Below are 18,075 nucleotides of genomic sequence, written 5' to 3'. Positions count from 1 at the left end.
CTCACTGTCAGTCTCTATGTGTCCCTAGGTCTGAAGTGGGTCTCTTGTAGACAGCATATATATGGGTCTTGTTTTTGTATCCATTCAACCAGTCTGTGTCTTTTGGTTGGAGCAATTAATCCATTTACATTTAAGGTAATTATCGGTATGTATGTTCCTAATACCATTTTCTTAACTTTTTATTATTGTAGGTGTTTTCCTTCTCTTGTGTTTCTTGCCTATAGAAGTTCCTTTAGCATTTCTTGTAAAGCTGGTTTGATGATGCTGAATTCTCTTAACTTTTGCTTGTCTATAAAGGTTTTAATTTCTTCATAGACTCTGAATGAGGTCCTTGCTCTCTAGAGTCATCTTGGTTGTATGTTTTTCCCTTTCATCACTTTAAATATGCCCTGCCTCTCCCTTCTGGCTTGCAGAATTTCTGTTGAAAGATCAGCTGTTAACCTTATGGGCATTCCTTTGCATGTTATTTGTTGCATTTCCCTTGCTGCTTTTAATATTTGTTGTTTGTATTTAATTTTTGATACCTTGATTAATATGTGTCCTGGCATGTTTCTCCTTGGATTTATCCTGTATGGGACTCTCTGCACTTCCTGGACTTGATTGACTATTTCCTTTCCCACGTTAAGGTAGTTTTCACTTATAATCTCTTCAAATATTTTCTCAGACCCTTTCTTTTTGTCTTCTTCTTCTGGGACCCATATAATTCGAATGTTGTTTCATTTAATGTTGTCCCAGAGGTCTCTGAGACTGTCTTCAATTCTTTTCATTCTGTTTTTCCTTATTCTAATCTGCAGTAGTTATTTACACTATTGTGTCTTCCAGGTCACTTATCTGTTCTTCTGCCTCAGTTATTCTGGTATTGATTCCTTCTAGAGAATTTTTAATTTCATTTGTTGTGTTATTCATCTTTGTTTGTTTCCTCTTTGATTCTTCTAGGTCCTAGTTAAACGTTTCTTGTATTTTCTCCAATCTATTTCCAAGATTTTGGATCAACTTTACTATCATTATTCTGAATATTTTTTCAGGTAGACTGTTTATTTCCTCTTCATTTGTTTGGTCTGGTGGGTTTTACCTTGCTCCTTCATCTGCTTTTTGTTTCTCTGTCTTCTCATTTTGCTTAACTTACTGTGTTTTGGGGTCTCCTTTTTGCAGGCTGCAGGTTCGTAGTTCCTGTTGTTTTTGGTGTTTGCCCCCAGTGGGTGAGTTTCATTCAGTGGCTTGTGTAGGCTTCCTGGAGGAGGGGACTTGTGCCTGTGTTCTGGTGTGTCGGCCTAGATCTTGTGTTTCTGGTGGGCATGGCTGCCTCCAGCAGTGTGTTTTGGAGTGTCTGTGATCTTAATATAGTTTTAGGCAGCCTCTCTCCTAATGATTGGGCTTGCTTTCCTATCTTGCTATTTGTTTCGCATGGGGCATCCAGCACTGAATCTTGCTGACCGTTAGTTGGAGCTGGGTCTTAGCATTGAGATGGAGATCACTGGGAGAGCTCTTTCTAATTGATATTATGTGGGCACCAGTAGGTGTCTCTTGGTCCAATGTTCTGAACTTGGCTTTCCCACCTCGGAGGTTTAGGTCTGACACCAGGCCAGAGCACCAAGACCCTGTCAGCCACATGGCTCAGAAGAAGAGGGAGAAAAAAAGAAAGAAAGAAAAATTGTAATAAATAAAATAAAATAAAATTTAAAATATTATTAAATTAAAAATATAATAAAAAAATAAGAGAGCAACCATACCAATAAACAAATCCACCAAGGATAATAAGTGCTAAAAACTAAACTAAGATAAACATAAAAATCAGAAACTAATCAGTCACAGACAGGAAACCCCAGTTCTACAGTTGCTCCCAAATTCCACCGCCTCAATTTTGGGATGATTTGTTTTCCATTCAGGTATTCCACAGATGCAGGGTACGTCAAGTTGTTTGTGGAGATTTAGTCTGCTTCTCCTGAGGTTGCATGGAGAAATTTCCCTTTCTTTTCTTTGTTCGCACAGCTCCTGGGGTTCAGCTTTGATTTTGGCCCCACCTCTGCCTGTATTTGCTTAAATCAGTGCCTGATTAGGAGGCTCTGGCTCATCCAGGCTTGAGGGAGGGAATGGTACAGTAGTTATAATTGGAATGCAGGGTGAACCTGTGGCAGCAGAGGCTGGTATGACGTTGCAACAGATGAGGCGTTCAGGCATCCCATGTGTTCTCTCAGGGAAGTTGTCCCTGGATCACAGGACCATGGCAGTGGTGAGGTGCAGAGGCTCCTCGGGGATGTGGATAGTGACCTGTGCTTGCACACAGGACTCTTGGTGGCAGCAGCAGCAACATTAGCATTTCATGCCTGTCTCTGGTGTCTGTCCTGATAGCTGTGGCTCACGCCCATCTCTGGAGCTCATTTAGGCTGTGCTCTGAATCCCCTCTTCTCGCCCACCCCAAAACAATAGTCTCCTGCCTCTTAAGCAGTTCCAGACTTTTTCCCGGACACCCTCCCAACTCCCTGTGGTGCACTAGCCCCCTTTAGGCTGTGTTCGTGCAGCCAACCCCATTCCTTTCCCTGGGATCTGACCTCCGAAGCTGCAGCCTCAGCTCCCAGCCCCCACCCACCCCACAGGGTGTGTATACAAGCCTCTCAGTCTGGTGAGTGCTGGTTGGCACCAATCCTATGTGCGGGAATCTCTCCATTTTGCCCTCTGCACCCCTGTTGTTGCTCTCCTCTGTGTCTCCAAAGCTTCCCCCCGCCCACTCCTCATCTCTGCCAGTGAAGGGGCTTGCCAGTGTGTGGAAACTTTTCCTCCTTCACAGCTCCCTCCCAGAGGTTCAGGTCCTATCCCTATTCTTTTGTCTCTGTTATTTCTTTTTTCTTTTGCCCTAGCCACATATGTGGGGATTTTCTTGCCTTTTGGGAAGTCTGAAGTCTTCTGCCGGCATTCAGTATGTGTTCTTTAGGAGTTGTTCCACATGTATATGTATTTTTAATGTATATGTGGGGAGGAAGGTGATCTCTATTTCTTACTGCTCCACCATGTTGAAGGTCCCCCTACCATACTGTTTTGTTTATGATAGCTTTGCAGTATATTTGAAGTCAGGGAGTATGATACCACCAGCTTTGTTCCTCTTTCTCAAGATTTTTTGGCTCTTTAGGGTCTTCTGTTTTCCCATACAAATTTTATAATTACTTATCTAGTTCTATGAAAAATGCCATTGGTATTTTGATAGGAATTGCATTAAATCTGTAAATTGCCTTGGGTAGTATGGTCATTTTAACAATATTAATGCTTCCATTAAAGGAGCATAGTATATCTTTCCATTTGTTTGTGTTGTCTTCATTTGTCAGTGTCTTATAGTTTTTTTAAGTAGAGGTTTTTTACTTCCTTAGATTAATTCCTAGGTATTTTTTATGCAATTTTAAATGAGATTTTTTTTTAAATTTCTTTTTCTGATACTTTGTTATTCGTGCATATAAACAACAGATTCCTACATATTAATTTTGTATTTTGCAACATTACTGAATTCATTTATTAATGCCATTCTAATAATTTGGGGGGCATCTTTAGGATTTTCTATGTATAATATCATGTCATCTGCAAGCAGTGACAGTTTTACTTCTTCTTCCTTTCCCATTTGGATTCCTTTTATTTCTTCTTATGTGATTGCTGTGGCTAGGACTTCCAATGCTATATTGAATATAAGTGCAAGAGTGGTTTTCTTTTTGAATGACTTAATTTCATTACTGGTAATTTGTCTGTTCATATTTTCTATTTCTTTCTGATTCCCTCTTAAGAGATTGTACATTTCTAGGAGTTTATTCATTTCTTCTATATTTCCCATTTCATTGGAATATAATTTTTCATAGTAATCTCATAATCCTTTGTATCTGTGGTGTCAATCGTAACTTCTCTTTCAGATCTGATTTTATATTGGGGAGCTCTCTCTCTTTTTCTATGGCTAAAGGTTTATCTATTTTTTTTATCTTGTCAAAAAACAGGTATTAGTTTCATTCATCCTTTTATTCTATTTTTTAAATCTCTATTTCATTTATTTGCTCTGATCTTCATAATTTATTTTCTTCTACTGTCTTTGGTTGTTTATTTTAGATTTTTCTTGTTTCTTGAGTGTGGCTTGTATTATCATAAATTTCCCTGTTAGAACTACTTTTGCTGTGTCCCACAGATTTTGGATCATTTTATTTCCACTTTCATTGTCTCCAAGTATTTTTTTTTATTGTTTCCTCTGATTTCTTCAGTGACCCATTGGTTGGTAAGTAGCCTCCATATTGTTTTAGCCTCCAGTTGTTTGTGTTTTATGAAGTTTTTCCCTGTAGCTGATATAGATATCAACTCATACCATTATGTCCAAAATAGATCCTTGATATAATTTCAATCTTCTTAAATTTATTAAGATTTGTTTTGTGGCCTAGCATATGATTTATCCTGGATAAAGTTCCATGTGCACTTCTAAAGAATGTGTATTCTGTTGCTTTTTGACAGAATGTTCTATATATATCTATTAAGTCCATCTGACCTGGTGTGTTGTTTAAGGCCTGTGTTTCCTTAATCTGGATAATGTGCTCATTGATGTAAGTGAGATGTTAAAATTCCTACTATTATTGTGTTACTGTTCCTTTATATTTGTTGATATTTGTTTCTTTTATTTATGTGCTCTCATGTTGGATGCATATATATTTATAATTGTTATATCTTCTTGTATTGATCCTTTATCATTATGTAGTGTTCTTCTTTGTCTCTTCTTACAGACTTTTAAAGTGTATTTTTTCTGATATAAGCTATACTTATATAGCTACCCCACATTTCTTTGTTTCCATTTACATGACATACTTTTTTACCCCCTTATTTTTAATCTGTGTATTTCTTTAGATCTGAAGTGAGTCTTTTGTAGGCAGCATCAACATGTGACTCCTTTTTCGATACATTCAGTCACTCTGTCTCTTTTGATTAGAGTATTTAGTCCTTTTTGTTTAAAGTAATTACACATAAGTATGCACTTATTGCCATTTTCTTAATTTTGCTGACTTTTTTTTTGTATTCCTGTTGAGGTTGTCTTTGTATTTCTTTTTTGGTTCTTTTTTTTCCCCTTTTGCTCTCTTCCCTTGTGATTTGATGGCTATCTCTAGTGTTATCTTTGGATTCCTTTCTCTTTTTGTGTGTGTATCTATTATATATTTTTGGTTTGTGGTTACTATGAGGTTCATATATAACAACATATATATATACACATATATAATTAAGATTGATGATCTCTTAAATTCATACACATTCTAACAACCTTTCATTTTTACTGTCCACCACATTTTGTGTTGTATATCCCTTACTACTTATTGTGGATACAGATGATTTTACTGCTTTTGTTGTTTAACATTTCTACTACTATCTTTATGCATGGTTGATTTTCTACTTCTGCTGTATATTTGCCTTTACCAATGAGATTTTCGTTTAATAATTTTCATATTTTAGTTGTTCCTTTTCCAGTTAATGAAGGTCATTTAAAATGTAAATCCAGTTTAGTGGTCCTGAATTCTTTCATCTTTTGCTTGTCCATTAAACTCTATCTCTTCTTCAAATCTGAATGATAGTCTTGCCAGGTAGAGTATTATTGGTTGTAGGATTTTTTCTTTTATTATTTTGAATATATTGTGCCATTGCCTTCTGGCCTGCAAAGGTTCTGCTGAAAAGTCAGCTGATAATCTTACGGGAGTTTCCTTGTATGTAACTATTTGGTTTTTCTCTTGCTGCTTTTAAGATTCTGTCCTTATTTTTATTTAATATTTGCCATTTTAATTACAATGTATCTTGATTGGACCTCATTGTGTTCATCTTATTTGGGACTCTTTGTGTTTCCTGAAACTGGATGTCTGTGGATTAGAAACAGTTATGATGAAGAGGATCAGAGGGCTCTGAAAGTGAGAGAAAGAACCATAAAGATTTTGGGAACAAAGAGAGAATAAAGGCAAGGGACTTGTCTTGTTTACTTTGAATGTTAATGTCAAGTGCAGAGCCTGTGGAGTAAGCTTAGAAAGCATCTATGTGCAAATGAAGTTCAGTCAACCCATCCCTAGAGAAATTACCATTATAGAGGACACGTTTTTTCCTAGGTATAGGTTCATAAATTTAATGATGTGCTTCTATGTTTGGTAGATATGTTTAATTTCTACCAAATTGAAAGATCATATTATTATGATATCAAGTATTTAAATTCAAATCCTATCTCTTTTACCAGTTTTTCAATTTTATTTAATTCAAATTACTTTAGTTCTTTGTACTTTAATTTTCCTATCAATAACACAAGAATTTTAATGAAAGCTGCCACATTTTCTCCATAGGACTGTTGCAAGAAAAGGACAAACTGAGACAGAGAGACTAGTACTTATGTCTTGGAGTGTGCAAGTCCCTGCACAAATGCTAGCCATCAGTGTTATTAACTATCTTCTAAGTACTAGCCTGAGGAGTAGTGATCATTTTGATGCACATGTCTTCATCTGGCTTCTCTTATGACCCACAAGGACCAAATTGGCTGAAGTTGAGAGTGGCTCTGTAAGAAAGCAAAGATCGCTATTGTACAAGAGATCAACCCTGTATCATTACCTGGATGTATTTTCTGAATAGACTAGGAATTATATGGAACAAATTAACCCAATCTTTGGGAAATAAGTATGTTTCTTTAACCTGTGGGGATGTTTTCATAACCTTTTTGTTACCTGAGGAACAATGCCTAGCTCATACTACTGTTTGCATAAAATAGCAGCCAAATTTAAGTACCACATGCATTTAGTTAAAACATTTAATAAATATCAGCAACAATACCATCTGAAACTAACAAATGCCAAAACTATGAACAGGTATAAACTTTTAACTAGAAAACCTATTATTGATTCTGCTTCCCTGATGCAGCTACAAATATTTAATTATCTACAGTCTTGAACAGCATTTGGGATAGAAATTTGGTTGTTTGTTTGATGTATTGTCGACAATTATATCTAGAAATAAATATCCAAGTGAGTTAAATTAATGTCTTTGTACACATACACACACGCACACACATAGAGATGCAAACACACACATGGCTGTGTTTACAGATAGACAAAAACACATATATTTACATATATTTAGATATTTAAATATTAGATATGAAATATTTACATATGCCTTACATCTTTCTATCATTGGATTTTTCTTCTCCTTGAAAGCCCTATTCTCCAAAAAGATTTGGTTCACTACAGTAACACAATTACAAAGACTAAAAAAGAATCTAAAGTATCCTCTAACATCTTATTTCCTGCTTTCGGCTTTTTTTGTGACCCAGGATCCAAAAGAAGAATGATGTTCTCTATCATTTACTTTTATTTTTCATGTTAATTGTGTCCTTTCTGTGGTCAAATAATTTGGGAACTCAGATTCAAAGGTGAAAATCATTATGACTGCACTCAGATTGGCTCTCACATTTCTTTTTATGTCTTTTTACATTAATGGTCATTTAAAAAACAAGTGTAGAGTTTGACAAAACATTGATGATTCTCAATAAGTATAATGTGCACATTCAAATGGAGCCTGGATTCCCAATGCTGAATCCAGGCTTTTGAGACTTATCTGAGTATTTTCCCCAGATTTACTGCCATCATGTGTGAAGCTGAAGAGGTAGTTTCTAGAAGTATTTTCACTGTAGATGTGGTGGTACAGGAGTCTACCAGAAACCTGACCCTTACCAATTTTTTTTTCAATATTGTGACATGTTTGCAGCACATGTCAAATGTCTTTTAAATCTTGTCAGAGCATATGGCATTGATACAACTCTTTTAACCTTTATAACGAAGAACAAATATGTCACCTTAATGGCAGGAAAGACTTACAGACTAGTACTCTGGTGTTTTTTCAACTTTAAAGCAAGGAATGAACACACATGAATGGACATTTAGCCTCTTTCATGAATGTCCCAAATTATTATGATCAATTTTGTACTATGAATAAACCTTCTGCTTCCTAGTTTCTCAAGTAAACTCGTGATAATTAAAAAAAAAATAAACAAACGAAAGCTCTGTTTGCTTTTTTTAAGCTTGTAGTCTCTATATAAAAATGAATCCACATTATCTTCCAAAATGTGCTGAGTGCATTGCCTGGCACAGAGCAAACACTCAAAGACTCTGTATTGAATGAAGGTAAAATGAAGTAATAGAGCTCAGCCTGTCACTCAAAATGCAACAGTGTATTCTTCCAGCACAGCATCTTTCCACCATATATATTGTACGCTTCTCACAAAATAAAGCTTGTACTCCAACCAGTATTTAAAGATAAATAAAAATATTATGTTTTCTTATTTCTGTGATTTAAAAAAAATGTTCTTTCCTCTACTTACTATATTCTATAGCCCTAGCTATACCAGTAAATATACCTTGGAAATATGCCTTAGAATTCTATTCATTCTCCCATGTCTAACTCAAATCTCTTGGTACTGAATCTGAATTAATTCTTCTCATCTCTGATTGCTTCCAGCAATGAGTCTGAATCTCACATCTGAAAGGAATTTCCAACCTTACAAATGTCAATTAATATCCCTCCTACAGTTTAAAAGCTACTTCAGACAAGTTTTATATTTCATACTTTAATTGATCAAGACCAAAACATCTCTCACTGGCTATCCAGGAGAAGTGATGCTTATCTGTGACCCTAGACATGGGCAGCCCTATCCAGTTAACCCAGTATGTCCCACCTGCTTTTCCATGGTCTAAAACTTTCAAATTCCACCAATTTTTAGCAGGATATCCCAAAAACCTAAAGGTCTGGTGGTGATGTGAAAAGGAGAGTATGACTAAAATCTGCACAAGATCTCCCCCTGAACCAAGACCAAGCATTTCCCTCGTTGTATTATAGCCATGTAACCATTCACATCATACATCATTTACCAGAAACCTTTGAGATGCCTGTAGGCAGAGCACACATAAACAAGTTGTTTGTACTTGCAAAGCACTTAGTTAAATGACATAAACATTTTAATTTCAAAACGATGAAAACTAAGGTAGGAGTTGTATAATATAACACATTTTTAAAGAAAAACACAAATTTGAGCTCAGAAAAGAGAATTCTAGGAAATTACCATGAGGTAAATTGAGGCTTTAGTTATTAATTAACGCACCATATGACCAATCTTATCTACTGATTGCATGTGTTCCGAAAGTTACAGAATTCTATTGAGTTTCAGTCTTGCTTTTTAATTACTTTTAATGAAAGGAATAAAAATATTTACCACTATCACTAATCAACAGAGGTATATCTGCTTGGATGAAAATAGCATGAAGCCATGAAGGCAGACTCTACACTAAGTACTTCACACCCATTATTCTTCTACTCTCCCTGAGTGATATAGGTAGGTAAAATTATTCATAAGTTATAGATCAGAAAGTTTTAGCCACTTGCTAAAGTACACAGTTAAATGATAGGATGGCCAATATTTGAAACTTGGCCTATCTGATTCTACTCCCTATGCTTTAAACATTCTGTATAATAATATAATATATTAATAATCACTAAAGTTATTGAGTATATGTTGATATTTGGTTTGCTATGGGTCAGGGTGACCATTATTAAAGGCTGACTCTTGATTTGGGCATAGAATTTGCTGACGGTTTTCTCTTCTCATTTTCTTCCATTGGTTTGAAATGCATACACACACACACTACTCTAGAAATCCAAATCTTGTATTCCTTTAAAATATGGCTCAAATATTTCTTCCTAAAAAATACTTTTACTAGTTAATTTCATGTCATTCTGACTATTCCATCATTTCATATTTTATCGTTGTTTAGGTTATCAATCTAGTTTACATTTTTCATATACAATGTAAGGTGTTCCTTAGTTCATGAATGTCAGTCTAACTCCATTGCAAGTTCCTTGAGTAAAGAAAATAACTCTCATGGAAATTTTCATCCACTATTTTTTCCTACCTAGAACATAACACACTGGCTCATGGAGCTGCTATTAGAGAGATTCTTACATTTATATATAAGTCCAGATGACTGAGAATGTTTTATAACTGAAATTATCCCAAAGGTCTGAGTTCTAAGCCATATTTTTCCAAATAAACTACATTTAGATAAATATTAGAATTTTTTGTATCAAGGAAAAGGAGTATGCCACCTAAGGATAATAAGACAAATGTGTACCCATGTGCTGTTAATTTGGGAGATAAGAAACTGTCAAAAACTGATATTAGTATTTAAGCAATGAATGTTGACTCCAATATACTTGGGACAACCTTGCAATCAGTGCCTTAAGATAGGAATAGAGTTGTTCTTGTAGTATGGGATTTGGGTTGTATTTTCTGTATTCTCACCATCAAGGTGAAATGTGGAGTATATTTCTTAATCTTTTGACCCAAATTTCCTCACCTGTAAAATAAAGATATTATATATTCCCAACCCATGTCATGGGTGATGAAGACTAAATGTGATACAGGAAGAAGAGATTTAAAAATTTAGTGCCAACATAAAGGGTTAATAACTTTGAAAAGTCACACTTTTGAGAACAAGAATTGTAGACTTTTTTCTCCTTCTGGGTTATACATTCAGTCTTATCACTCAGTTTCCAGTCTGGGTTGTGGCTTAGCTATTTTAAAAGAATCTCATCCATGGCACTACCAGTGCACCTTGAATTCTGTGGGCTAAGAATTGCTATTTCATTGTATTCTATTAGTTGTCTAGCAGGCATCTTAAAAACAACAACAACAACATAGGCAGCACAGATTTTTATAGATAGGCTGAGTGGCAAAGGGTTGGAAAATGACAAGGTTAATCACTTTGGGAATATCTTACAAGTGGCATTTTACCCATTACAAGCGATTACAAGCATTACAAGCAATACCACAATCTATTTTCAATGTAAATATGTGTGTGTGTGTGTGTGTGTGTGTAATTAAGATAGCTTTTTATAGTACAGTAATAAAATTGAGTTCTGATGGTGGGATTAAGCCCTAGAATTAACATCTGTATAGCAGAATAAATGTGATTTGGGGGATGAGATATAAAACTTAATAATAACTTCAGCATTGGACTAGCTATAAGGCTATGTAAGGCATGAACAAAAATGAATGTTTAGGACTACATCTTGGTCTGGATGATTACAAATGCACCATACTACCTCTGACACATCAATCATTAGGCCACATTCTAGCATTCATTCCAACTTCTATTTAGTTTTTGCCTTGTCTTTCTGAGCAGGGATGAAAGACAAGTTTGGACTAGTTTCCTCTCTTTCAAAATTATTTCCTAAAATCTTGACATTTTCCAATTTTTGAGTCAGAAGGAACCTTTAAAAACATCTAGAAGGAGAAGATTAAGATGGTGAAGTGGGAACACTTTGTGTTCACCTCTTTCCATGAATACATCAAAACTATAACTATGTATAGAGCAACTCTCTGAGATCAACCAGAATGCCTCTTCTACAACCAAGGTTATGAAGAAAGAATCACACAGAAACTGGTAGGAGAGAAGGAGAAGCAATCTATGTGGGATCCACATGCCTGGTGAATAACCCAGAAAGGTGGGGGATATCATAAGCTAAGGGATCCTCCCTAAGGAGCAAGAGGTTGGAGCCTAACATTGGGCACCCCAGTTCTGGTGTCTGGAACTGGAAAGAAAAGCTCGCTTGGCTGTTTTGAAAACCACTAGGGCATATTGGAGGGCTGTAAGACACACCACTCTCTGAAGAGTATGAGCATAGACTTGCTTGTTCCCAATCTTGGGCTGGTGTTCTGGCACTATTCCCTACCAAGGCAGAGATGTCATCACACCACAGAGAAGCAGAACTGCTGCTCTAAACTCTTGAGCCACTACCTCACCCACTGACCAAAACAGAGACTGCCATCAAGCCTGGGAGAAGCCCCAGCTTGCACTGGGCTATGTTTCTAACATCTCTAGATCAAGTCCTACCTCCCATCAAGGCAGCTGCAGTCAGTGCACCCTGGGGCTACACAAAGCCTGTGCTCGTCAGGTCCAAGTCTCCCTCAAAAACCACTGGGCACAACAGATTGCATGGGGACACTCCCACACAGGGACATGCCTTCAAGACCAAGATAGGTTAATGTTTTGTCTAATTTCAGAGCCAAACAGACAAACTCAAATAAAATGAGAAGATGGAGGATTGTGTTTCAAATGAAAGAACAAGGAAAAAAAAAAAAAACTGGTGAAATGGAGGTCAAAGCAATAGTCATAAAAATGCTTCCTGAGCTCAGGAAAAGAATAGATGAACATAGTGAGATCTTCAAAAATGAACTAGAAAATATAAAAGGGGACAAATCAGAGGTGAAGAATACAATAACTGAAATGAAAAATATAGGTGATACAGAGGAAAATTAAGTGATACAGAAGAAAACAAAAGTGACCTAGAAGAAAGAATACTGGAAATCACCCAATCAGAACAGCGAAGAGGAAAATAAAATTTATAAATAAGCATAGTTAACGGGCCTCTGAGACAACATCAGGCATAAAAAAACATTCACATTACAGGAGTCCAAGAGGAGGAGAGAGAAAAAGGCAAAAATGTATTTGATTAAATCATAACTGAAAATTTACTGAGTCTGAAGAAGGAAACAGATATTCAAGTCCAGGAAGCTCAGAGAGTCCCAAACATAATCAATCCAAAGAGACCCACACGAAGACATCATAATTAAATGAAAAAGTTAAATATAAAGAGAATTCTAAAGGCAATAAGAGAAAAAACATATACGGGGGGCAACCATTAAGTTCTCAACTGATTTTTCATTGGAAAATTTGCATGTCAGAAAAGAATGGCATGATATACTTAAAGTGCTGAAAGGAAAGAATACAACCAAGGAAAAGTTATCATTCAGAATTGAAGAAGAAATGACTAACAAAAACTAAGAGAGTTCAACACCACAAAACTGGTGTTAAAAGAAATGTTAAAATCTCTCTTTAAGTGAAAAAGAGAAAGCTGAAATAAGAAAACATATGAATAAAAAACTACCTAGTAAAGCTATATATATAGTAAAGTGAGTATCAACAAATATTTAAAGTTATTAAGAAGATTAAAAGAAAAAAATCGTAAAATCAAGTATAACTATAATAAACAACTATGGAATACTCATAAAGATGTAAAATATGACAAAAGTGAAAATGTGGGGCTGGAGGAGTAAAAAATGGGACTTCCAAAAGGTTAACAGCTGACTTTTCATCAGAAGCTCTGCAGGCCAGAAGGCAGTAGCATGATATATTTAAAGTGATGAAAGGGGAAAATGTAAAACCAAGAGTACTCTACTCAACAAGGTTCTCAGTCAGATTCAGTGGAGAAATCAAAACCTTTACAGACAAGCAAAACCTTAGAGAATTCAGCAACACCAAACCAGCTTTAAAATTGGGTCACAAATCAAGCCTTGGTAAATTTTAAAAAATTGAAATCATATCAAGCATCTTTTCTGACCAGAATGTTATGACATAGAAATCAATTACAGGGGAAAAACTTTAAAAAACACAAACACATGGAGGCCAAACAATATGTTACTAAATATCCAATGGATCACTTGAAGAAATCAATGAGAAATAAAAACACAAAAACCTAGAGACAAATGACAGTGAAAACATGATGATCCAAAACCTATGGGATACTGCATAAGCAGTTCTAAGAGGGAAGGTTATAACAATACAATCTTGCCTTGAGAAACAAGAAAAATCTCAAATAACCTAACCTTACACCTAAAGCAATTAGGGAAGGAAGAGCAAATGAAACCCAAAGATAGTACAAAGAAAGAAATCATAAGAATCAGAGCAGAAAGAAATGAAATAGAGACAAAGAAAGCAATACCAAAGATCAATGAAACTAAAAGCTGGTTCTTTGAGAAGATAAACAGATAAACCTTTAACCAGACTCATCAAGAAAAAAAGGGAGAGGACTCAAATCAATAGAATTAGAAATGAAAAAGAAGACGCAATGTACACCACAGAAATACAAAGGGCCATAAGAGACCACTACAAGCAACTATACACCAATAAAATGGAAAACCTGGAAGAAATGGACAAATTCTTCGAAAGGTACAACCTTCTAAGACTGAACCAGGAAGAAATAGAAAATATGAACAGACCAATCACAAGTAATGAAATTGAAAGTGTAATTAAAAATCTTCCAACAAACAAAAGTCCAGAACCAGTTGGCTTCACAGGAGACTTCTATCAAACATTTAGGGAAGGGAAAACACCTACCCTTCTGAAACTCTTCCAAAAAATTGCAGAGGAGAGAACACACCCAAGCTCATTATACGAGGCCATTATCACCCTGACACCGAAACCAGACAAGAATACTTCACACACACACACACAAATTACCGGCCAATATCACTGATGAACATAGACACAAAAATCCTCAACAAAGTACTAACAATCTGAATCCGATAACACATTAAAAGTATGATACACCACAATCAAGTCAGGTTTATCCCAGGGAGGCAAGGATTTTTCAATATCCACAAATCAGTATGATACACCACATCAACAACTTGAAGAATGAAACCCATATGACCATCTCAATAGATGCATAAAAATCTTTCGATAAAATTCAATACCCATTTATGATAAAACCTCTCCATTAAGTGGACCTGGAGGGAACCTACTTCAACATAATAAAAGCCATATACAACAAACCCACAGTAAACATCATTTTCAATTGTGAAAAACTGAAAGCATTTCCTCTAGATCAAGAACAAGACAAGGATGTTCCCTCTCACAAGTATGCTTCAACATAGTTTTGGAAGTCCTAGGCATAGCAATCAGAGAGGAAAAAGAAATAGAAGGAATCTAAATCAGAAAAGAAGTAAAGCTGTCACTGTTTGCAGATGACATGATATTATACATAGAAAACACTAAAGATGCTATCAGAAAAGCACTAGAGCTCATCAATGAACTTGGTAAAGTTTCAGGATACAAAATTCATACACAGAAATCTGTTGCCTTTCTATTCACTAACAACAAAATTCTAGAAAGATAAATCAAGGAAACATCCCATTAACAATTGCATCAGAAATAATAAAATACCTAGTAATAAACCTATCTAAAGAAGTAAAAGACCTGTACTCAAAAAACTATATACTGATGAAAGAAATCAAAGGTGACACAAACAGATGGAGAGATATACCAGGTTCTTGGATGGGAAGAATCAATGTTGTGTAAATGACAATGCTAAAAGCAATCTGCAGATTCAATGCAATCCCTATCAAATTACCAATGGCATTATTCACAGAATTAGAACAAAATATTTTACAATTTGTATGGAAACACAAATAGACAAAGCAAGCTTGAGAAAGAAAAATGGAGCTGGAGGAATCAGGATCCCTGACATCAGACTATACTACAAAGCTACAGTAATCAAAACAGTATGGTACTGGAAAAAAAAAACGGAAATATAGTTCAATGGAATAGGATAGAAAGTCCAGAGATAAACCCACACACCTATGGTCACCTAAACTCTAACAAAGGAGGCAAGCATATACAATGGAGAAAATATAGTCTTTTAAATAAGAGATGCTGGGAAAGCTGGACAGCTACAGGTAAATGAATGAAATTCAAACACTCCCTAACACCCCACACAAAAATAAACTCAAAATGGATTAAAGATATAAATGTAAGGCTGGATACTATAAAACTCTTAGAGGAAAATATAAGCAGAACATTCTTTGACATAAATTGCAGCAAGATCTTTTTTGATCCACATCCTAAAGTAATGAAAATAAAAACAAAAATAAACAAATGGGACCTAATTGAACCTAAAAGCTTTTGCACAGCAAAGGAAACCAAAAACTAAATGAAAAGACAACCCTCAGAATGGTAGAAAATATTTGCAAACAAAGCAACTGACAAGGGATTAATCTCCAAAAATATATAAACAGCTCATGCAGCTCAATATAAAAAAAAAATCAAAAATGAACAGAAAACCTAAAGAGACATTTACCCAAAGAAGACATGCTAATGGCCAAGAGGCACATGAAAAGATGCTCAGCATCACTACTTATTAGAGAAATGCAAATCAAAACTACAATGAGGTATCATCTCACGACAATCAGAATGGCCATCATCAAAAAATCTTCAAACAGTAAATGCTGGAAAGAGTGTGGAGAACCCTCCTACTCTGTTGGTGGGACTGTAAACTGGTACAGCCACTATTGAGAATGGTATGGAGGTTCCTTAAAAGACTAAAAATAGAGCTACCATATGATTCAGCAATCCCACTCCTGTGCATATATCTAGAGAAAACCATAATTTGAAAGGATTCATCACCCTAATGTTCATTGCAATACTATTTACAATGGCTAGGACATGGAAGCATCCTAAATCTCTATCAACAGAGAACTGGATAAAGAAGATGTGGTACATATATAAAATGGTATATTACTCAACCCTAAAGAAAAGTTAAATATTGTCATTTGTAGCAACATGGAGGGTGGTAGAGATTTTCATACTGAGTGAAGTAAATCAAAGACAAATAACATGTGATGTTGCTTATATGTGGAATCTAAAAAAAAAAGGTACAAATGAACTTATCTACAAAAGAGAAATAGAGTTACAGATGTAGGAAGCAAATTTATGGTTACAAGTAGGTAAGGGATGGAGGGATAAATTGGAAGATTGGAATAGACGTATACATGCTACTATATATAGAATAAATAACTAATAATGACTTACTGTACAGCATAGGGAACTTTACTTGATATTCTGTAATAGCTTTACAGGAAAATAATCTTAAAAAGAGTGAATATATGTATATGTATAACTGATTCACTTTGCTGCACACCTAATACTAACACAACATTGTACATTAACTATATTCCAATAATTTTTTTAAAAAAATGTAGATCTTTTAGAGTGTTTGAACTTAAATGACCATACGTTTATAACAAGGAGATTATATATATATATATATATATATATATATATATATGTTGATATACAGAACCTCATGGTAAAGACAAACCAAAAACCTACAAGAGTTACACACAAAAAAGAAAAAAAGAGAAAGAAACCCAAACATAGTGCTAAAGAAAATTATCAAGCCACAAGGGAAGAGACTAAAAGAAGAACAGAGAACTAAAGAAATAACCAGAAGACAAGTAACAAAATGAAAACAAGTACGTATCTATCAAAAACCACTTTAGATAGAAATGGAATATATGCTCCATTCAAAAGACATAGGTGATTGAGTGGATTAAAAAAAAAAAAATTCAAGACCCATATATATGCTGTTATGAGAAACTTTAAAGTTAAAGACATGTCAGACTGAAAGAGAAATGATATAAAAAAACAGATATTCTATGCAAATGGAAACTAAAAGAAAGCTGGTATACCAATAGTGATATCAGAATAGAGTTTAAAACAAAGTCTATAGCAAAAGGCAAAGAAGGGCATTATAAAATGATAAAGGAATCAATCCATGAAGAGGGTATAGCAGTTTACAACAACATATATGCAACTAATATAGAAACACCTAAATATATAAAGCAAATATTAACAGACATAAAACTGACAGAACACCATAAGAATAAGGAACATTGATACCTCACTTACATCAATGGATAAATCATCCTGAAAGAAAATTAATAATGAAACAGTAGCCTTAAGTGACACAATACTAGATAGAATGAATAGATATAGATATAAAACATTCCATCCCATAACAGCAGAATACACATTTTTTTCAAGTGCACATGGAACGTTCTCCAAGATAGATCACATACTAGGTAAAAAAACAAGTCTCAATGAATTTAAGATGATTGAAATTATATCAGGCATCTTTTCTGACCACACTGGTATAAAATTAGAAACTAGTTACAGGAATAAAACTGTAAAAAAACACAAACACTTGAAAACTAAAAAAATTGATACTGGGGACTTCCTTGGTGGCTCAGTGGTTGAGAATCCACCTTCCAGTTCAGGGGACACAGGTTAGATCCTTGGTCTGGGAAGATCCCACATGGCGGGGCAACTAAGCCCATGTGCCACAACCACTGAGCCTGCACTCTAGACCCCATGAGCCACACCTACTGAAGCCTGCATGACTAGAGCCCGTGCACAACAACAAGAGAAGCCACCA

This window comes from Balaenoptera ricei, chromosome 14 (genome assembly GCF_028023285.1).
Source record: "Balaenoptera ricei isolate mBalRic1 chromosome 14, mBalRic1.hap2, whole genome shotgun sequence".
Classification (NCBI taxonomy): domain Eukaryota; kingdom Metazoa; phylum Chordata; class Mammalia; order Artiodactyla; family Balaenopteridae; genus Balaenoptera; species Balaenoptera ricei.
This window is presented reverse-complemented; position numbering follows the sequence as displayed.